The following is a 23,653-nucleotide window of genomic DNA, read 5'->3' as shown; positions in this document are numbered from 1 at the left end:
CAGGGAATTGTATGGAAATCTTTCTGTCTGTCGATCTTCAACATGGCCTGCCAATAAATGTTATAGTGGAACTAAATAGACCTCCAAAAAAGTAAATAATGATTGACAAATGATTGTTTACCTTTAGGGGCTACTGTTTTCACTCAGCGTTCTTCTGCTAAAACTGTCAATTAGACAGTAACTGATCGATTTTAAAAACCTTACGTGCACCAAAACCAGGAGATAACCGCGTGTCTTGGAATCACACACCGCATAGATTTTAAAAGCCACACGGGTAAGCACATATCTCCTGGTACGCACATAAAATGTTTTTCCCCAGAAGGGCATGGTCTGGGCAGGGCATGGGCAGGATATGGGCAGGCCATGAAGTCTGTGCTTAACTGCTTATGCACACAAGCACACGCCGGGGTCCCCTACTGCGTAATTTTATTTCTGCTTTGGATGGTGTGTAAGTCATGTAACAACAACAAAAAAAACAAAAACTAGCTAGACTAGTCAGTGGGCTTTTAAGGCTCAGGGCTAATAGGGTAAAAGGGAGGCAAGTTAGTTGGGAGATTTAGGAAGTCCTCTCTTTGTTGGGCCGAAGTGGGAACAAACTGGGGAAACAGATAAATGTGTCAGTGCTCGTATCTATTAAAATCCCCTCACTTCCATATGCGCACAGATGTGTACGTCATTATAAAATTGTGCATACATGTACGTGCATATAGCTGATTTTATATGTGTGCATATACGTGCATATATGCCTGTATGTTATAAAATCACTGTGTCCTTGTGCGCATGCTGGCAAACGTGTGCACATGTGCACCCATGGGTCTTAAATTTTATCTCTTAGGGCCTCATTTTCTAAAGTATCGCAGGCCTGCGATACTTTAGAAAATTGTGCTAATGGGGGGCAGGGGCTCGACCCGGGGGGGCAGTCCTGCACTAGCCAGCAGCGATCGCACCGCCGAGGTGCGATTGCTGCCAGTTTAGCACCCAATAGCACCACCATAGAAGGTATAGCTATTGGGCGCGAAATAGGACGCGAAAAGGCCCTTACCTTTTTGCTGGCAGCGCCGTCTTCGCGGAGTCAGCCCCTGTGACGCCCCGACTCCTCATCTTCCGGGGCCGACTCCGCCCCGATTTAGGTAGTGCAGGCTATCGCAGGCTTGCGCTAACAGCACAAGCCTGCGATAGACTTGGTAAATAAGGCCCTTAGTGTTGATTTTGTAAAACTGTGAAAAAAATGAAGTATTGCAAAGCCTGTAGATGTCATCAACTATTTCATTCCATTTGAGCTACTGCCCTATTAGATGATATTAATTTCAGTTATGTAAACTTGTTTTTTTTTTTGTTATTTTCTGCAGGCCTTTGGATCCTGAATTATTTTGCTGTAGTTAAACTTCTGTTTGGATTAATGTTTACTGTCTGACGAGAGGCTGCATGAGAAACTTTTTATGATTGTTTATTTTGTGAACATCTGTCTAATTTTATGATTGATGTTTTTATATTTTATGTTAGTTTTATGTGCATTGAATCATTTTGTTAACTGCTTTGAATTAATGTATTTGAGGAAAGCAATATAGCAAAAAAAAAAAAAAAGTTTAATGAAAAATCTAAATAAATAATTAAATATTCCTTCTCAGTCATCTCCGAACTGAAGATCCCTAGCCTTTTAGCCTTGCTTCATAAGAGAGCTGTTCCATCCTCTTTATCATTTTTCTTGCCCTTCTCTGTACCTTTCCTAGTTCTGCTATATATATATCTGAAGATTGTGGAGCATAACAACACACAGTATCTGAAGTGTGACTGTACCATAGATCTATATAGAGGCATTATGATATTTTGAGGTTTATTCTCTATCCTTTCTGAATGATTCCTAATATTCTATTTCTTTTGTGTTCAGTGCTGCACACTGAGTTGAGAATTTCATCATATCATGTACAATGACTCCAATGTTCTTTTCTTAGGTGGTTACTCCTGCAGAATCCAGTACTGTGTGCTATAGTTAGCATAATTTTTCCCTATGTGCATCACTTTATACTTGTCAATATTAAATTTCATTTGCCATTTAGATACCCAGGTTCCTAATCTGGCAAATGCCTCCTTTAATTCCTCAGTCAGCTCATGTTTTAATTACTTTGAATAATTTTGATTCATCTTTAGATCTGATCACCTCACTTATTACTCCCTTTTCTAGATAATTAATGAATAAGTTAAACACTGGTCCCAATACAGATTAGTGAGGCACTTTTCTCCATTGAGAAAAGTGACCATTTACTCCTGCTCTGGGTTTCCTGTCTTTTAACAAGTTACCACTTCACAACAGGATATTGGCTCCTATCCCATGATCTTTTTAATTTCCTGAGGAGTCACTCATGAGAATCTTTGTCAAATGTTTTCAGAAAATCCAGCTACACTATATTAGTTGACTCTTATCCATGTGCTCAATGATGCCTTCACGGAATTCTAATAGATTAATAAAAAAAACCCAAAAAACCCTTCCCTTTGCTAAATTTATGCTGGTTCTTCCCTACTAAGCCAGGTTTATTTATATGATCAGTTACTCTGATCAATAGCTTCTACCATTTTACCTGGCACGACGCACTGGCTCAGGCTCATTGGTCTGTAGTTACCCAGATCACCAAATAGCAACTATCATAAAAGAGAATAGTTAGGAGAAATTGCTGATGCTCAAAAAATATTTTGTATGGTTCTGAAAAACATATTCACGACATGCAAGAGGTGGAGCCATTAAAAATAATCCTTCAACATGGTGTGCACTGCCCACAGACTTAGCCATAAAGGGCTTTTCACCCACATAGTTACGCAGCTTTTATTCAGCTCCTGGACCTTTCAAACTCAAATACATTTTCTCCTGCCTGGGGCTGGAATATCTCCAGTTGAAGCACTGCCCTGCAGCTCCCATTATAGTCTATGGGAGTGATTTTGACACTTTTATTTTTTTTTTCTTCTCATGGGAAAAATAGAGAATCTACCTAAAACAAACCATGCAGTTTGAGAGGGAAATGTGAAAAAAACCTACTCTGTAATAATCACTGTCATATGGCAATAGCTGCTTTTAAAGAGACAGTACTTCTTTCCGCTCTGCAGATTGTGGCACTCTCTTTATAACTGCCTGAATACACTCTACATCCCATAACCCACCTTATAATATCATTTAATACCTTCCTTTCTTATTGCACATCATCTTTTCATCCTTTTTCTTCTATGTACAGGGGTGGTCAAACATTTGTTTTATTGAAACCACATTACTGGCTTTGAAATGATTTGTAACATTGGCAGAAGAGATCCCCCTTGGAGCTCCTTCAGCAGGGTAAGAAGGGAGAGGGTTTCCCTTTAAAGTCCATGAGCAGGGAAAGCTCTATACTGGAGATTTTCGGGGCCTCTTTAAAGTGCTCTCTCTCTCTCTCTCTCTCACAGATGCCCTCTCTTTCTCATTTACATACCTCTCATATGCCTTCTCACACACACTCTCTCTCTCATGCCTTTCATATCTCTCTCCCTCTCTCATATGCCATCTCACTCACACACACACACACTCTTGCTCATTCCTCTCAATCTCTCTCCTCTCTCATATTCCCTCTCACTCACACGCACACACACTCTCTCTCATTCCTCTCAATCTCTCTCCTCTCTCATATTCCCTCTCACTCATGCACACACACTCTCTCTCATTCTTCTCATAACACTCTCCCTCTCTATCTCTTATGCCCTCTCACTCACACACATGCTCCCTCATTCCTCTCATACCTCTCTCCCTGTCTCTCATACACTCTCACTCATTGGTTCTCTCCTCTCTATTTTACTCCATCAACTCTCCATCTCTCAGCTCCATCTTTCCATCATAACTCCTCACATCATGTCAACCTGCCTTATTGCCTCATTGCTGCCTCTCACAGCCCACTTTCTCAGCATTGCTTCCTTCCTCCATTTCTTTTCAGCCACCCCCTCCCCATATCTCACAGATTCATCTTTATTGTGTCTCACTCTCAGGCCCCCTACTAACCAGACTGAGATTAATTATGCTGGTGACAACTTCCCTCTCCATTCTCACTGTCATGCACTCACTGCCTCTACAGGGTTAGGCAGCTACATCACCAGCTAATGCTTCTATTTGTAACCTGTATGGAGCCAACCTTGCACCTTCTGAAAACTGAATTTGGTTGAGACCAGTTAAGGTCCACACCCCACCTCTCTAGCGTACTTTCTGTATTTTGCATTTCAGATTCAGTGATGTTATCAGTGAATGTTCAGAGCCGGCATTAAAACAGGAAGTAAACATACATCAGTGATCCTAGTGTAGCTGGTGCCAAGTAGTCGGGGCAGAATGCTTGAGATTCTTGCTGCACATCGGTGATTTTCGTACATGCAAACTGGCCGCTGCATGGAGAACTTATAGGCTGTTGGAAGACAGTGGTGGGTTAGATCCTATAATGAACACATGAAAAGTAGGCAGTCAGGAAGAATTTATTTATTTATTTATTTATTTATTTATTTAGAGTTTTTCTGTACCGGCATTCGTGATTAAAAATCACATCATGCTGGTTTACAGATAACAAGGGGGTGTGAAACGAAAAAAAAACGGAACATTAACGAGTGCAAAGAGGTCATAAAGTTACATTACAACAAGGTTGAAATAACTGGGGAAAGAATTAGAGCATGATAACTGAGCAGTTAAGGATTAAATATTTACATTGTATTGTGAGGTCTCTTAAAAGATGTTGCTGTCATTCAATTGGAATCTGGGAAGGCTTGCTTAAATAGCCAAGTCGTAAGCCTTAGAGAATGGGAATAAGCCTTAAGAATGGGAGATATGCACCAGTTCTGGCCCCCTGACCGTAGTTTGCCCACCCCTGCACTAGCAGTACATGTACTCAGTATACATGGGTATGAATAAAAGAGTATGGCTTGCACATAGCATGGCTTAAAAGAATCCCTGGATGTTTTCCATACAACAGGGACACAATTATTGCAGTCATGCAGGATTATTTCATGCACACTTAGAACTCCAACACATTCACACATTTTAGCACCAGGAAGCACTACTGCATTATCTCTAGCACTACTGCCACTTAACAGCATGCCGAGATCTGACACGTCCACCTCAGCACTCAACTTATTCTCTCATTCACATGTCACATGTATTTCTCATGTACCATATACATCACTTAATTCTAACTCTTACCTACAGGAAATTATGCCATTCAAGACTGGGAGCATCACTTTTCTATCCTCTAAGGAGGTTAGGAGGAAAGGAAAAAATGGTATTCATCAATTTATCTTCAGACTTCAAGCCCAATGCAATATATTACACTGAGAATGGAAAACTAGACCGTAGGTAGTATGTATAGGCCCACATTTAATATCAAATGTCACACATTTCATTCCAAGTTGTACTGTAGGACATGCATGCACCCTAGTTTGGTCCTTTAAATATGGAGCTAAATAGTGAACCTATACTGAACTAAGTACATAACAAGGGGAAAGGAAAATGCAAAAGAGAGATATAGAGAGATAGAGAAAGTAATATAGTACATATAAAACTGAACAGTAATAGCAAAAGTAGAAAATAAGAAATTAGACAAAATGTAACAAAATACAGGCAATAAGTAACTATTTCACAACTGGTGATACATTTTGGACTCTCGATTAACAACTGTGAAAGGAAGATTGATACCTTAACCTCTTCATTAGAACTATGGTATTACAACATGAGTGTCAAATCTTGGAGAATGTATCAAAAATCAATGGTCTTGAAAAGGATATTGCAGACATTAAAGTTTTAAATGGCTCCCTGCTCTTTCTAGGCATCTGAAATTTCTGGAAAATAGATCCAGACATCTTAGCATTCATAGTCATAACTTTCCTAAAATTATTGATGAGCACCCACTTTTTGCCTTAAGAAAATATTTCCTGGAAATTCTACATTGCGATTCTGGTTAAAAAGATTTCCTTTCTGCCTGTTTCTTCTCGCACTGCACCAATGATAAGTCAGTCTTCACACTCTTCATCATTTAATTTGACCAACTTCTTAGAGAACTCCGGACCTGAAATATTAGAGAGAGGAAAGCTTTTGGTCTCTTTTGTCTCAGAAGAGGACCTGAATAAGGTGATGTGATTGAATCTCAGGAATATAAATATTCCTTTCTACGATCAACCCTTGAGAATATTCCCAGATTTATCCAGAGTTACACAGGAAAAGGTGAAAAGCTTTTCTTTCTCTTAGACAAGCAGTATTATCGTTGGATGCTACGTTTTAGCTTAGGTACCCCTGTAAGTGTGTTATTAGATTTCATAATCACTGTTACTTTTTTTTTTTTGCCTCGGAACAACTTCAGTCTTTCTTAGATTCCAGAAGATTAATATCTCCTTCAGCTCCTAATTTGAGTCAGTGTTAATAAGCAAAGAACATGCTAAGTGGTTTCTTCTAGTTTTTCTGTTTCCTGTGTTCTCCTTATTATTTTCTGCTTCTTCCCCTCCCCTTTTTTTGATCTAGAATTGGAAATATTTCCTTTATTTTCTAATGTGTCATTTTAATTTTGTTCCTTTTTGGATTTCCAAGTGTTTCCATTGCATCGAGTGTTTGTTGCTCTGCATTGTTATTGATACATTCAATAAATATAATTTTTAAAAAAGTAACTGTTTAACAAATGACACTCACTCTGCAGAAACATAGCATGAATATTTATATATTTAATTATTCATTTGTTTAAAAGATTTATATAAATTTATCCAGTGTATGTTATGCTTGACCGGGGAACCTTGAGAGGCTTCGGCAATCTGTTACACTTTACTGAGGTCAAGCGTTACTGGGAGCTCTCCAGCAGAAACAAGGAGATTGTGTGCCCTTTATGATGAAACCATCCAAGTCTGACAGGCTTAAACAAGCAAGGAAGTCCGTGGAACTTGGAGTAGGCGTGATGACTTGGAAGCAGACATGACGACTTGGGTCTGGGTCAGACAAGACGAGGACTTGGAACTTTAGGAGCAAGGAAGGATCCCGGCAGTGCTCAGCAAAGAACCACTGACAGGCGACTCCAGCCACCATGGAACTGGATGTGGCTGACTGGAGACAAGGTCCGGGGCAAGCGGCTGAACCCAGGAAAGGACTCAAGACACAGTTCAGGAAGGTAGCAAGCCAAAGGCCCTCCAGAGGAGTTGGCTGCAGGAGAAAAGAAGCAACAAGGCAAGCAATGTCCCTTAGGCACCCTACACAGCCCACCACAGGGCAGACCATGGACCACACTTTTCCTTTATGCGCCCTCACAGCCGGACGGCTGGTCATGGACCACGAGGGAAGTGGAACAGGCAAACCTCAGTGCCTTTTGGAGACATCAGGAATCACAAACATTTGGACATCACGAAGTGGAACAAGACATCACAGAACTGGAACTGGAACATCCATGGATGAAAATCAGAAATGCCAGGCAGGAGCTGGAGATGGGAAATCCTTGAGAGAATAAGCCCCTTGCCAAAGCAAAGCAAGTCCTTTTGTATCCCAGGAACAAGGCAACTCCCTGGGTGGGCCACACCTATAACTGCTGGGGGCTGGCCCCTAGAGAGAAGGGTGTAGCCCAAACTAGGAAGTCCATGCAGAGCAGAGCAGACTTCAGGCATTGAAGGCCTCCCAGGCCCTGGAGCAAATCCTGGATGAGACCCTGGCTTTGGAGTGGCCCCCTGTAGCACAGCTACAGGGGGATTCTTTTTTTTTTTTTTAATTATTTTTATATACTGACATTACATTACATTCAGGTACTGTAGATATTTCTCTATCCCCAGAGGGCTTATAATCTAAGTTTTTGTACCTGAGGCAACGTCACAAGGAGCAACAGCAGGACTTGAACCCTGGTCTCCTAGTTTATAGTCCACTGCTCTAACCACTAGGCTATTCCTCCCCCTTCATAACAGTGTGGGTCAAATATGGTACATGTATCCCTGAACTGCATCCAAAATACAGAATCAAAAGCAACACTAGGCCCACATACAGATGTGCAAGTACCTTTTATACAGGATATATGAGATTGAACTGTGGCACACATAAATAAACATGAAATTCTTCCACACTGATGTGGCAGGCAGCAACAGACAAAGCCCAGGAAAGAAAAATTTGCAACCACATACACAAACCACTACATAACCAAATGAAATGAGAATTGCCAAGTGGAGGAGTAGTGTAGTGGTTAGGCAGTGGGCTTAAGAACCAGGAAAGCCAGAGTTCTAACCCAGCTTCCCTCACAGACAGCCCTTGTGACCTTGGATATATTGCTTCACTCTTGTGATGAGAGAGGCATGACAGTGAGCCCTTGTTGCTGTGATGTAGTTGATGTAGCCTCATGGGTGAACCTACATGTCCTACATGGACAGCTGGCTAATGTGACTGATACAGGACAGACTGGAGCTTTGCCTATACCAGCCACCTCCTCCACAGGTTGAACTCTTGGGTTCTAGCAGGCATCAGAACTTAGGTGGGCCCTCAGAGCAGTGGAGTGAGCAAGAGTCCAGAGGTATGCTGGGATCAGGACAGGCAGCAGACTGGAGAGACAAGGAATATTCCAATGGTTAGGGAAGGCAGCAGACAAGCGTATACAAGGTACAATGCAAGATAGCATTCATGGTCATGGTCATGGTCAGGTCCAATGCAGGAGGTCAATACTAGGAGGTCAGGCCAAAGATGGGCAAAGACACACAAGAGACACTGTTCAAGACTGGGATAAGGAGACAATGCTGGGTAAGGCAAGGATGGACAAGACAGGCTGAGAGAGGCAGGCTGGGCAAGGCACAATCAGGATAATCAGGAGCAACACCCTCTGCTTCTTAGGCAGGTGATCCGTCACTGAGGCGCTCAGCAGGAGCCACAGCTGGGTTTAAATAACCAGCCTCATGACATCATCAGGGACAGAACTTTTGAGAGTGTGCCATTTACGTGCACACCTAGGAAATGCTGTGGCACAGCGGCAGTGGAGGTGCTGGCAGCATACTGTCATAGGAGCAGTGAAAGTCTAGGCCACACCATGAGCCAGGGTGAGGTGGGGGTAAGTGATGCTGGTAACAACTCTCCATTGCTACAGATTAGGAATGTGAATCGTGTTTCTGACGATTGAAAATATTGTACGATATTTTCAAAATTGTCAGAAATCGGGGGCTCCCCAAAACCGATAGAAAAACCCCACTAAATTGTTCGTGGGGGTTCTCTTATCATTTTGGGGGAGGGCGGGAAAAGTGGCACACAAAAATAACCCCTAAACCCACCCGACCCTTTAAAACTAATCCCTTAGCTTCCCCCACCCTCCTGACCCTCCAAAAACATTTTACAGGTACCTGGTGGTCCAGTGGGGGTCCCAGGAGCGATCTCCTGCTGGTAGGAGCTGGTAGGATCTGGTAGGATCCCACTGGTAGGATCTGGTAGGATCTCCCTGTCACATGGTAGGAGCACTGGATGGCCGGCGCCATCTTTAAAAATGGCACGGGCTATCCAGTGCTCCTACCATGTGACAGGGGCTGGCCAATGGCACAGATACCCTGTCACATGGTAAGGGCAAAGGCCATTGGCGCCATTTTTATTAGTGGCAGCCGACGGTCTGAGAGCGGGAGATTGCTCCCGGGACTCCCACTGGACCACCAGGTACCTGTAAAAAGTTTTTTGGGAGGTCGGGAGGGTGGGGGAAGCTAAGGGATTAGTTTTAAAGGGTCAGGGTGGGTTTTTTATTTATCGGCTCGGGCGAAGCCGATAAAAAAAAACCCGATCGGGCCGGACAAAAAAAAAATCACGATGTGAATCGGAACCGTAATCCGAACCGATTCCGGTTCTGATTCACATCTCTACTACAGATACCAAGTTAGACTGCAAACTCTTTGGGGGAGGAAAACACTTACTATTCCTGAATTGTAACTCAGCTTGAGATCAGATTTGGAAAAGGTGAGTAATTAAATCTAAATTCCAAAGACAAATAATCAGTGGGAGGATGAAGACCACACTCTACAACTTATTGCTCCAGGAGCAAGGTACCCCTCCTCATTTCCACAAAGGACCCCCTGGACTTAATGGAAGAGAGAATATCTGATGTCCAGAGCCTTTTTAGTCTGAATCCAATCCCCTTCCCCCCCCCCCCCCCCCCCCACCATTTAAGCTCGCAGTCTACCAAAGTAGTGGGAAAAGTCTGCTTCCCAACCTCCTAGAACATACTTGACAGATCACTAATATGAGAGAACCCTACACTTCGCACACAAAATCTTAACAAAAAGCTGATTCTGACTTTACCTGAATGGGGAAGAGGACTCTACACTACATGTGAGGTTAAACTAAATGTCTGGGAGGACAAGCTGGAAGATTGTCAGCATTGAACATTTCTAGGTGGTATGGGCATCTTTGCTGTCAATCAGGCCACAAGCTGAAACGTGTGACTACTGTGCTTTTATGGCATGCATTGCATTCACAAGGGTGGCACTGGAAAGCAACTTAAGGAGGCAATGTACTTTAGAGTATAGTCCAAATAGTTGAAATCCCTCCTCTGATATAGCTACCCCATCATAAGGACTTGTACTTTATTACGACTCTATAAACCTGCAAGACAACTACGTTTTCTTGATAACAACATTAGATGTCCCCACGATGAAAATTGTCAGGCTTGATATACTAGAAAGAGAGCATTTTCTGTTGCTGGCTTTTTACTTTGGAATGCTTTGCCTGATTCCCTGCATGTTTGCACAGATTTAATCACATTTAACCGCATCCTAAAAACATTTTAATTTAAGTAGGCTTTTGATATTGAATTAACACGGTACAAATTTGCACAGCCTATGCTAAACTTTTACTTCCTGATAGCATCTTTATTTATTTATTTATTTATTTATTTATTTATTTAAGGTTTTTCTATACCGGCATTCATGATAAGATCATATCATGCCGGTTTACATATAACAGGGGGTGCAAAAACTGTTCTTTTAACAAGTGCAACGGAAGCAAAAGTTACAATAAAACAAGGTTGTAGAACTGGGAGAGGAAGGAAATAAGGATAGTAGCGTAAATATTTACAGAGGTAACTTATTTACATTGTGCAGTGATGTCTCTTTATGGATATTAACATTGTGCAGTGAGGTCTCTCAATGGATATTTGACTCCGGAAAGGCTTGCCTGAATAGCCAAGTCTTAAGTTTTTTTTTGAATGTTGGTAAGCAGGGTTCAAGTCTAAGGTCCGGTGGTAAGGTATTCCAAAGAGAGGGGCCCGCTGTAGAAAAGGCCCGGTCTCTGAGTGCCTTATGGAGTGTAGATTTAGTTGGAGGAACGGTCAGGGAGCCTTTGTAGGCGTCTCTGATAGGTCTGGATGATGAGTGCATTCTGAGGGGGATTTGGAGGTTGAGAGGGGCCTGTGAGTGGATGGATTTGTGGATGATGGTGATGGACTTGTGTAGGATTCTGTAGTGTATTGGCAGCCAGTGAAGATTAGATAGAATTGGCGAGATGTGGTCTCTTCTTCTGGAATTTGTCAGAATTCTGGCTGCCGCGTTCTGTAGCATCTGAAGTGGTTTTATGTATGAGGCTGGGAGACCTAGCAATATTGAATTGCAGTAGTCCATCTTGGAGAAAATTACTGATTGCAAGACTGTTCTGAAGTCATGAAAGTGTAGTAGTGGTTTCATTCTCTTGATTACCTGCAGCTTGTAGAAGCAGTTCCTGGTTGTATTGTTTATAAATGCTTTTAGGTTCAGGTGTTTGTCTATTACTACCCCTAGGTCTCTTGTATGTGTAGCAATGTGTAGCATTTGTAGCAATCTTCCCTCCTAGACCTTCAGATGTTATCAAACACAGTTGTTTCTTGTAAACCGATACGATGTGCAAATGGTTAGCGGTGTATAAAAGCTATTAAATAATTTTTATGACTTCCTAGCTGATAGTATTAATTTGTGCTGTGCTATTCTGTATCATATTATTTTACTTTATTCTGATGTTTTAAACTTATTTGCTTATTATGTATGTAGCAATGTAAATCGCTGCGATCAATTATGGAGAAGACGGTAATGCTAAAAGTTTTTAAGTAAATAAATAAGATGCATTTTTAAAGGGGGTAGGAAAAGTGACTGGCAGCAATCTTTCTTCCTCTAGGCATGTAAAGTTTTCTCTGCAAGCTATGGCTATCTAACTTTCTTACTACATTTAGTATCTTTGTACAAAGCAGTAGTGAAAGGTAAGAAGCCTGTAATTCAGTATTCCAATTTGACTGATATATGTGGTAGTCAAGTTTCCTACGTCATCCTGTTAAGGTTGAGTCTCCAATATCAGTACAAATATGATGGGCTTTGTCCTGGATGGGGTGCTGCTAAGTATGCTTAGCAGAGAGAGAGAGAGAGAGCTCTTCTCTGAGGTAGATGAGGCTTCATTTTCCATTTACACTAAACTTGCTGTGTTTGTTAGGTTGTTGTTTATAATGCTGTTGTATTCTGTCAGGGCATCTTAAGCATTGCAGGTGTGCAGAGCTGAATCTTTGAAGTAAGAGAAAAGTGTCCTATTCCATCTGAGCAATCAATGTTGCATATTTATGAGCAGGAGAACTAAGCAATTAAGTTGAAGATAGAATGGATACCAGGGAAATGATATCTCTTTCTGTTTTGATATGTGTTAGTCTTCTATGGCTGTAGCTCGTCATGCTTTGTACCTTTCAAATGCACAGGATATCTTTTTCATATGGAAGATCACAGGCTATCTAAGTATGTTTTCATTCTCCTTTTCCCCCAGTGTTTTCTATGGCTCGTGGTGTGTGTATGCATTTTAAAGTATCCTTAAATCATACTGGCTGGTGAATGAAATGTGGGTCAAGCATTTTTAGCTTCTCACTCATATTTTGCTCTGACATCATGCTGTGAGTATGTTCCCTACACTTTTTCTACTCCATTCTATATACTTCTGATGTAAGAAAAATGAATTTACATTGTCCATAAAGAGATAATGAACTCTTGTATATTGTAATGAAACTGATTATATATTATCCGACAGAGCAGGCTTCTCATCAGTCTTTTTTCAAATATAGAATACAACTGGTTTTTTTTTCTCTCCATGTAGCAAATACGTTTTCGCTGTACATTTTTCTGAGTGCCAAAGGAGGTGAAATGAACCACTAATGATATGGGATTATGTTTCTTTTGTTTTGTTTTTTCCAACCCAAGTTCAAGACTGCAGTTTAAATTGTGGATTTTCAGATTGGGATGAACAATCAGAGGGAAAAACAGCAGTATACATCAGAGGGAAAGACAGCAATATAAATCCTTCTGGACTTGAAAAAAGACACCAATGAGAATGTAGCCCATGAGTAATTATTAGTCTATCAGCATTATCATCACTACTAGTGAGAAAGTGGATGACCTATGGGATTTGTTACAATATTACAGAGCTTTTCACTTCTAGATCACTAGTTCAAATCCAGATCAGGTTGGTGGCCTATAAAGGTGGCCTAAGTGAGTCAGTAACCTCAATCCAGTTCAAGGAGCCATAGTAGGAGCTCTTGTCAAATTCCTTCAACGCTGTGAATTCTGCTGCACGTCTTTTCACTAATTTGTGAAAAGGAGAAAGATCACCAATAATAGTGCCCTTTGTCATCTTCATTATTGCAAGGTTATTGCACTTTTCATCAATAGTGTCATCCACAAAAGAAACTGACATAAGCCTTAGAAGATTTTGAGCAAATCTTCCAAAAGATTTGCTTTGGGTTAAATGTATCATTAAGTGAAGATGGGGTGCTTGTCATCTTTTTTCTTTGACCAACATTCTCCACAGAAGATGAAGGCTTTTCAAGCATAGCAATAGGGTGCTGCAGACATCTATTAAATGTGCAGTATACTGCGAGGTTGAGTTTCCTGGAGCGAGATTAGAAGTATCACTAGCAATCAGAGGTATGTTTTCTCACTTTCTTTCTCCCTTATTTTATTAATAGAAGTGGTGTTCTATTTTCATAACCTGGATTATCTGTGCCATCGTTATCATTAGCAGATATGTGCACACATTTTCATAATACAGATACATGCATGCATTGAAACAAAAGGTTAAATAAGCACAAACCTGAAAATTTCTACCTTTGGCTAGCTCAACTTTTTATTATCTACCTGTGTTAAGTCTCCAATATATTCATGTATATTTTTGCACATTGGAAGTAAAAATGCTGAAAAAAGTTGGTTTGAAATTTCTATGCCAAAAAAGGTCTGTTTTCGTTCTGCTGTGCATGTAGGTTTAATGAAAATCTTATGATGAACTGGAAAAATCCCAATTAGAAAAACATTGTTTCCATCAGCCTTTCTAGGTAAAGCCGGGGCTAAATCAAACACCATACAATTTTATTTTAGTATTCTTACTAAAAGTGCAATTAACTTCCATCACTATCTTAATGATATCTAAAGCATGCACACACAAGGAAGGTAATTTTCAAAATAGTACTTAATCCACAGAATTGGCCATTCAGAAAATTGCATGACCAAAACAGTCATAAAATTAAGCACAAACACACTGCATATGTGCACTTTTATGTGCATAGTGGAAAGGTATTCCAAGTAGTGGAGTTTAGGCGTGGTTTGGACTTGCGTTCATGTTTTTTATTTTAGAGAGTATGCATGTAAATTCTTTCAGCAAAAATATGTGCACCAAATAACAGATACAATTGTGTATGCATAGTTCTGGGATAATTTTCAAAGCAGGCTTATGTGCATAAGTTTGCTTTGAAAATTGGTATTAAGAATGCACATATTTGCCTGCTAACTTATGTGCTTTATTACAAAATTAGTCACTAAACATTTTTGTGTTTTAGCTCCATTCCTCAGGGCTACACAACAACTACTTTTTAAAATCTGCTTCTCTCCTATTCCCCTTCCTCCTGCTTCTCTGGACAATCACATCTACCTAAAAGCTGTTCCCTCACAATCTAAATGAGGAGGCAGACAGGCAATTTACTGTACATGATACTGTGTGATAACAAGATGCCAAGAAATGCTTTTAGGGTTTCCATCTCCCTTCTTCTTGGCAGCTTGGTAGATGAGGGGAGAAGGGATGAGGAGCAGATGGGGGGAGGGGGGCGTGAAGATGTTGGACATTGGGTACATAAAATGAATGGAGGGTTATTATTTGAATTTGTGGTAGATAAGTAAAGTTTGGATTTGATTCAGTAGATATGGAGTAGAGACTCTTGGAAGTTAGGAGAGGGGGTGGATTGAGGAAAGAAAAGGATTGGATGTTTGGCATTTTCCCTCCTTTTCTCTCCTCGGCAGTTAGGGGCACCCTCCCTCTTACTCCTTGTGTTTTGGGACAGTTGATAGCTCTATATATCATAATTGCTATTTTACATTGCTGCAGCAAGTTGGGTTTTTTTTATTGTTAGGGGTACCTGAGCCAAAATGGAGAATGTGTATACTTATTATTGCTTGTACTACTCGTGGTCCCATGATCTACCTGGCTGGTGGGGAGGAAGGCGAGAGTGAGAACATACCACAGGGGAGCTGCAGAGATTAAGTGCAGACATCCCAGCTACTAATATGGTGGGGGCTCATGGCCTCCTATATGGTACAGGGTGGGCTATGAATTTGGCTTGTTGGCTGAGGGAGCTGCTTAGCTAGTGATATGGTGAGTGGCTGGGGTGAATGTTGCATGAAGGCTTGAAAGCTTGACTTGGGTAATTTGCTATGTGTTTGTCAGTAAAGCTGTGGCCTATGCATATTCCAATCCCGATGTCTGATGTATTTTTTTTGGGGGGGGAGGGGGGGGGGGGGGGGGGGAAGAGTGAGAAACAGGACCATTGAGGCATTCTCATAGCTGCCCATGGTAATTCTGTTCATTCACTTCAGATCCAGGCATGAGGTAAGTAAATGTGAGAGATACTCTCCACTTTAGATTAAAAAAAAAATTTAGGATGATTGAATTATGAATGTATATGAAAGATGTGCAAATGGATGGTGACCAGGGTTGAAGCCTTGATGATTGATGCTACTGTTGACAAGTTTCAAACTTGTGGTAATTTGGCGCCATTTTGTATTCCTAAAAGTCCTCATTTGAGGGAGCATTTGCGTTTCAGCATGTGCATGCACAGCATATTGAAATCCCCTACACTAACCAACCCAAAGTGCAAAGAGTCTCTACTTGCCCCATTTCTTGATGCAAAACAATGTGTGGCTTGATAAACAGTAAAGAACCACTAAGTACTCCTGAAGGATTGCTGAGATACTGACTGGACTAATCTGCACTTCTTCTTGCAGAGAAGATTTGCATGGTTTGGCATGTGAGGTAAATATGGGGCCAAGGAGAATGAGTACTTATGAATGGGGGGCCTGTGAGGATTGTGGCACAGGGGTCCTGCAATTATGGATCATGGAGATTGGTACAGGGGGCCTGACTCTATCTGGTGTGGAATGGGAGGGATTGGGCCAAGGCGGATATGACTCTTTTCATCAGGTTGAGGGTGTGAATCATCTACTAAACAGGACATATTTATTAATCAGGGTGGGTGGGAAGGTCAATAAAGCATGGAGTCCTGTTAAATTCATGTGCATTGAAATCTTCAACAGGCTAATATTTTACACCTACTTTCAAAGTAGTGTTAAATTTAATGTGCCACAACATCCTCAGTAAATTTAGCAGGTGTTAGTGAATAGGCTGATAATCTATATAAATAAAAATGTTAAATAGTTTGGGCAAAATCACTAATCTCAGAAACCACTGAACCGATTGCTTTCAAATTTGGACACAACCTTCATTTCACATACAGGAAGGTTCTTCTGTACTTACATTACAGATATGTCACACCTGTGACAGGTGAAATAGGTTTAAAAATTTTTTCGAGAAAACAGCGACATCTGCTGGACGTAAGCGCCATCTGTTACACCTTACACTAATACAAGCTACACTAATCATTTCGCCAGTCCAGGTCCACGTTTCACTTCCATTTTAACACATTTGTGCACTTTTTTTCGCCGGAAGATAACTATTTCCTTTACAGATAAAATACACCCACCACCCTCCTCACACCCCCCACACACATGCCTAATTGATTTACTTCCCACAGCCTCCCAACACACACAAAACTACCCTCCTCACACCCTCCCACACACATGCCAAATTGATTTACTTCCCACAGCCTCCCAACACACACAAAACCACCCTCCTCACACCCCCCAGGCCCTCACAACACACACAAAACCTGACAGAAATCCAGGAGGCTCCAGCAGGGATCCAGGACCGGCCCGGGACACATCTCCTGCACTACGGCCGTTGGCTGCCAGCAATCAACATGGCGCTGATGGCCCTTTCCCTTACTATGCCACTCTGGGACACCAATGGCGGCAGTAGTCCATGTGACATAGTAAGGGCGAGGGTCCCTCGGCGCCATTTTCAGGACTGGCAGCTGGCGGACTTTTGCCCTTACTATGTCAGAGGACCTACCGCTACCATTGCTCCACCCCACTGACATAGTAAGGGCAAAGGGCCGTCGGAACCCGTTTCAGTGCTCGCAGCCGACGGACCAACGCCAATATATCGCTCCCGGACCGCTTCTGAACGTCTGCTCCAGCAACTGACATTTTTATCAGGTCTCGGGGGGTCTGGAGGGTGGGGGGTGGTAATGAATTTATTGCGAACATCTTGGGGAGGGGTCACGTGGGGGAGCCAGGTTTCATTCATTCAGCAACTCTGAGGGGGGCAGGGGGGTGGGCTACTGTTTTTCGCAGGGCTGGGGGAGGAGGGCAGGAGAGTGTGGGGTGGTTAGTTTAAGAGAACTTTTCTCATAGGGTTGTTTTTTTGGGGAAGGGGGTGGTTCACAGACAAATACATACACTAAACTTGCACGATCTCGGGAACGCACCAAAATAGCCCTCCCCAGACCACAAAACAAATTTGGAAGTGCAAATTTGGTTAGGCACTCCCCTATTTGGCTACATAACGCGCACAGATGCCCAGGGACAGACCCCATGTAGCACCAACAATTTTAATTTCCCAGGTCTTGGGAGGGGGCAGGAGGGTGGGGGGTTATTATTTGATTTAAAGGGTTGGGATTGGGGGGGGGGGGTTTGGGAAGACCACAGAAATAGAAAGACAAAGGTTTTCTGATCTGAAGGGTAGGCAGTAGGCGGGGGGAGGTGACAGTGAGGGGAGGGAGAATGAGGGGGGAGGTGAGTGTCAGGGGAGGGAGAATGAGGGGAGAGATGAGTGTGAGAGAAGAGAGTAGGACAGGGGAGGGAAGGGGGGGTGAGTGACCAAGGGGGAGGAGGATGAGTGACTAAGGTAAATGAGCAAGGGGAAGGGGGAGGGAAGATAAAGAACCTGACTCTGCCACTGCAACGCGTGGCCGGGTACCGCTAGTAGCTAATAAGAACATAACAACATGCCATACTGGGTCAGACCAAGGATCCATCAAGCCCAGCATCCTGTTTCTAACAGTGGCTAATCCAGGCCATAAGAACCTGACCATTTCCCAAACACTAAGTCTATCCCATGCTACTGTTGCTAGTAATAGCAGTGGCTATTTTCTAAGTCAACTTAATTAATAGCAGGTAATGGACTTCTATTCCAAGAACTTATCCAGTCCTTTTTTTTTTTGTAATCTTTATTTATAATTTTAACATGTAATACATAAATTACTTGCCAAAAGACTTTTACAGATGATTGTAATACAGATTGAAATATCAAACTAATTCATATCGCATATAATTCCATACATCCTTCTGATTTTTAAAAGTAAACTTTAGAAAAGCATTTAAACTTGTGAGCAATTTTCAAACGTAATAAAGTATAAAAAATATAGGTTTCATACCCCTTTCCTTACTAATCTAGTATTCCTTCAATTTCCCAGGAGTGTTTTGAGATGTTCAGGCTCAGTGAATTGATAATTTTTTCCATCCAATTTAATAGCACATTTACATGGATAGCGAAGGATGAATTTACCCCCCTTCTCAGTCACTTTCGATCTTAACTGAAGGAAATGTTTCCTCCTAATTTGTGTAGTCTTTACTACATCTGGATATATCCACATTTTGTTCCCGTAAAATGTTTTCATCCTATTACGGAAAAAACAATTTAAAACTGTGTCTCTTTCTGAAATAAATGCAAAGGTTATTAACATAGTACCTGTTTTTTCAATAACTACTTCGTCTTGTGATTTTTCTAAAAAATCAGACAAATCTAAAGTTGATCCGTTGTTTTCTTTATGCTCTCCTACTACATCAGCATCCTGGTTCGCAAGAACCTGCTCCTTAATCTTAACAGTATTACTTATATAAAATGCTCTAACAATAGTTGGCATACTCTGTTCTGGGATATTCAGTATTTTCACAATATACATCCTAATCAATTCTGTAGGAGAAACCTTACTGATAAAAGAGAAATTGACCACTCAAATTTAAAACTCTTGAGTAATTCTCAATATTTTCAATTTACCTTTGTATTTCATCTTCCGCCTTAATTTGTTGAACTTGAATTTTTTCCACCTGCATGAGGCGTTGATCAACAATATTATTCTGATTTTGTAAATTAATCAGAGCTGCTGAATTACTTTTAACTGTTTCATTTGTTTCATTAACACCTTTAATTACATTTTTAATAGAAGAATCTAATTTCATTAGAACATTCCACAAAGTATCCATTGTTATAGATATAGGTCTCGCTATAATTTCTTGAATATTGATTTTTTTCCTTTGTTTCATTATTTCCTTGGAAGACTTTGAGGATGGCAAAGATTTACTCTCTTTAATCTCTTGTTTAGTCATTATTGAGGAAAGGGTCATTTCATCTGATGTTTCTTTTCCATTTTGAATTTCACTGGCTTCCTCCATTTGTAACCCATCCTGGGGACTTTCTGGTAAGTTGGGAAGTACTACCCCTTTCTTACCAGGAGGTAGTGGAATATCTGGAGCTCCTGGACTCAAAGAGATGTTATCGGCCAATAGGGACAGATTTAGCTCCATATCTGTGCCTATAACGGCCTCTTCAACAGGAGTTATTTGTGGGGAACTCAGCCAGTCAGCCACAGTACACCATATTCTCAAAGTAGGAGTACTTGTGGAAGGCTTTAATTTTGCCTTCCGCTTAGTATGAGGCATTTATTTTATATAAACAAAACAAAGAGCTAAAGAACAGATGTGACTAATTGTTCCTACCTCTTCCCACAATGCTTCCCTAAATCCAATCCTTTTTTAAACACAGCTACACTAACAGTACTAACCACATCCTCTGGCAACAAATTCCAAAGTTTAATTGTGCGTTGAGTGAAAAATAACATTCTCCGATTAGTTTTAAATGTGCCCCATGCTAACTTCATGGAGTGCCCCCTAGTCTTTCTATTATCTGAAAGAGTAAATAACCAATTCACATTTACTTGTTCTAGACGTCTCATGATTTTAAAGATTATAATCACCCTATTTGCATATGTCTGCATGCTTAATTTTAGGGTATAACCACATGTCAAATTTAGCCCAGATTTTTACTCATGGTAAATGGCAGGTAGCTAGATCACAATTTACCCCAATTTACCCCAATATTTAAAAAGGGCTCCAGGGGTGATCCGGGAAACTACAGATAGGTTAGCCTGACTTCAGTGCCAGGAAAAATAGTGGAAAGTGTTCTAAACATCAAAATCACAGAACATATAGAAAGACATGGTTTAATGGAACAAAGTCAGCATGGCTTTACCCAGGGCAAGTCTTGCCTCACAAATCTGCTTCACTTTTTTGAAGGAGTTAATAAACATGTGGATAAAGGTGAACTGGAAGATGTAGTATACTTGGATTTTCAGAAGGCATTTGACAAAGTTCCTCATGAGAGGCTTCTAGGAAAAGTAAAAAGTCATGGGATAGGTGGCGATGTCCTTTCGTGGATTGCAAACTGGCTAAAAGACAGGAAACAGAGAGTAGGATTAAATGGACAATTTTCTCAGTGGAAGGGAGTGGACAGTGGAGTGCCTCAGGGATCTGTATTGGGACCCTTACTTTTCAAAATATTTATTAATGATCTGGAAAGAAATACGACAAGTGAGATAATCAAATTTGCAGATGACACAAAATTGTTCAGAGTAGTTAAATCACAAGCAGATTGTGATAAATTGCAGGAAGACCTCATGAGATTGGAAAATTGGGCATCCAAATGGCAGATTAAATTTAATGTGGATAAGTGCAAGGTGATGCTTATAGGGAAAAATAATCCATGCTATAATTACACAATGTTGGGTTCCATATTAGGTGCTACAACCCAAGAAAGAGATCTAGGCGTCATAGTGGATAACACATTGAAATTGTCGGTTCAGTGTGCTGCGGCAGTCAAAAAGCAAGCAGAATTTTGGGAATTATTAGAAAGGGAATGGTGAATAAAACGGAAAATATCATAATGCTTCTGTATTGCTCCATGGTGAGACCGCACCTTGAATACTGTGTACAATTCCGGTTGCCGCATCTCAAAAAAGATAAAATTGTGATGGAGAAGGTACAGAGAAGGGCTACCAAAATGATAAGGGGAATGGAACAGCTCCCCTATGAGGAAAGACTAAAGAGGTTAGGACTTCTCAGCTTGGAGGAGAGACGGCTAAGGGGGGATATGATAGAGATGTTTAAAATCATGAGAGGTCTAGAACGGGTAGATGTGAATCGGTTATTTACTCTTTCAGATAATAGAAAGACTAGGGGGCACTCCATGAAGTTAGCATGGGGCACATTTAAAACTAATCGGAGAAAGTTCTTTTTTACTCAACGCACAATTAAACTCTGGAATTTGTTGCCAGAGGATGTGGTTAGTGCAGTTAGTATAGCTGTGTTTAAAAAAGGATTGGATAAGTTCTTGGAGGAGAAGTCCATTACCTGCTATTAAGTTCACTTAGAGAATAGCCACTGCCAATAGCAATGGTAACATGGAATAGACTTTGTTTTTGGGTACTTACCAGGTTCTTATGGCCTGGATTGGCCACTGTTGGAAACAGGATGCTGGGCTTGATGGACCGTTGGTCTGACCCAGTATGGCATTTTCTTATGTTCTTATGTTCTTATGTTCTTACTGTACATGATAAGAAGCCCATATTCATTAAACAACTGAATTAGATAGTTATCTAGATAAAATTAGGCCAGCTATTTATGCAACTAAATTGTTCATATAAAGTTTTCCAGATAGTGCAAAATATGGCACTCACCACACATCCAGTCCTGTACCTTTTTGTCTAGGTAACTTTGTCTGCTCAAACATTTTGAGCAGAGTTCCACAGAAGAAAGGAGGATATTTTAAAAGACCAGATTTATGCGTTTAAATGCCTATTTAACCACATACATTTTCTAATATGGACATAGGATACCAGCCTTTAATAACACAGGCCTATTATGGGTTTCCCTTCCCTGTTGGAGAGGGAGAGAGGCTGATTGATTGTTCCAATACCAGGCATTAGGAGTAACTCATCATGATACAGGTACATACACAGTAGTCACCCTGGACTACGAGTACAACACTAATTCACTGTAGGTTGAAGTTCATTGGTACACAATGAGGTAGATATTGAAAGATGGATAATTTTAGCTGGTTACTTTTAGGTAAATATTAAATTGAACCTAGCCAGCTAAGTTTTCAGATGAATATAAATCTAAATCTAGTTGATCAAAATTTGACCAGCTAGATTCACTGTAGCTGGGTTCCCTGTTTAAACTTAGGGCCTCATTTTCCAATATCGCATTGGTAACGCATTAGGGGGCGTTACCAATGCAAATGAGGCTTCTTTCGTGCAGTGGGGAAACATCGCGTGCGGCGATGTTTTCGCCATTGGCGAAAACATTAGCACCGCACGCGATGTTTTCCCAGTGTGCGATGATTCTTTCGGTGTTTCATCGCAGTGCACGATATTTGCCGGTTTTCAGGCTCCCGGGGGGGGGGGGGGGGGAGAGAGAGAGAGAGAGAGAGAGCCCCTATGGGAGGGCCACCTACTAACTCGGGGTGGGGATTAGGTATGAGCGTCGGGGGTTGGGGGCCACTTGGGGTGGGGATTAGGTATGAGCGTCGGGGGTTGGGGGCCACTTTCGCATTCCACATGAGACCTACGGACAGAACAGTGGTCTCTAGTGCAGATTTGCTGGCCGTCGGAGTGAGGACGCTCACTCCAAGAAGTGGTTTGGGCAACATTCTCTCCACCTAGCTTGTTGTTGCCCAGGTAGAGTGTCCACGCGTGCGGTGCTAATGTTTTCGCCAATGGCAAAAACATCGCCGCACGCGATGTTTCCCCACTGCACGAAAGAAGCCTCATTTGCATTGGTAACGCCCCCTAATGCGTTACCAATGCGATATTGGAAAATGAGGCCCTTAGTTGGTTAATGCTGAAAATCAGACTCTAACTAACCAACTAAGGGGGTCATTCTCTAAAGGGATTGCACATGAAAAGGGACTTTTCGCATGCGATATCTAAATCGGGGCGGGTTCTGGGGGGCATCGGCACCGGAAGAGGAGGAGTCGAGGCAGCACCGTGGCGGATGCCATGAAGACATCGCTGATGGAGAAAGGTAAGGACCCTTATTGCCACCAGTTTTGCGCTGAATAATTACACCTTTTATGGTGTAGTTATTCGGCACAAAAGCCGGCAGCCAGCGCACTGCAGTGATGCGATGACTGCCAGCTTTCACAGGCCCGTCCCCCCTCCCCCCATTACCGCTGGATTCTCTAATGTCTGCG

This window comes from Rhinatrema bivittatum, chromosome 7 (assembly GCF_901001135.1).
Source record: "Rhinatrema bivittatum chromosome 7, aRhiBiv1.1, whole genome shotgun sequence".
Classification (NCBI taxonomy): domain Eukaryota; kingdom Metazoa; phylum Chordata; class Amphibia; order Gymnophiona; family Rhinatrematidae; genus Rhinatrema; species Rhinatrema bivittatum.
This window is presented reverse-complemented; position numbering follows the sequence as displayed.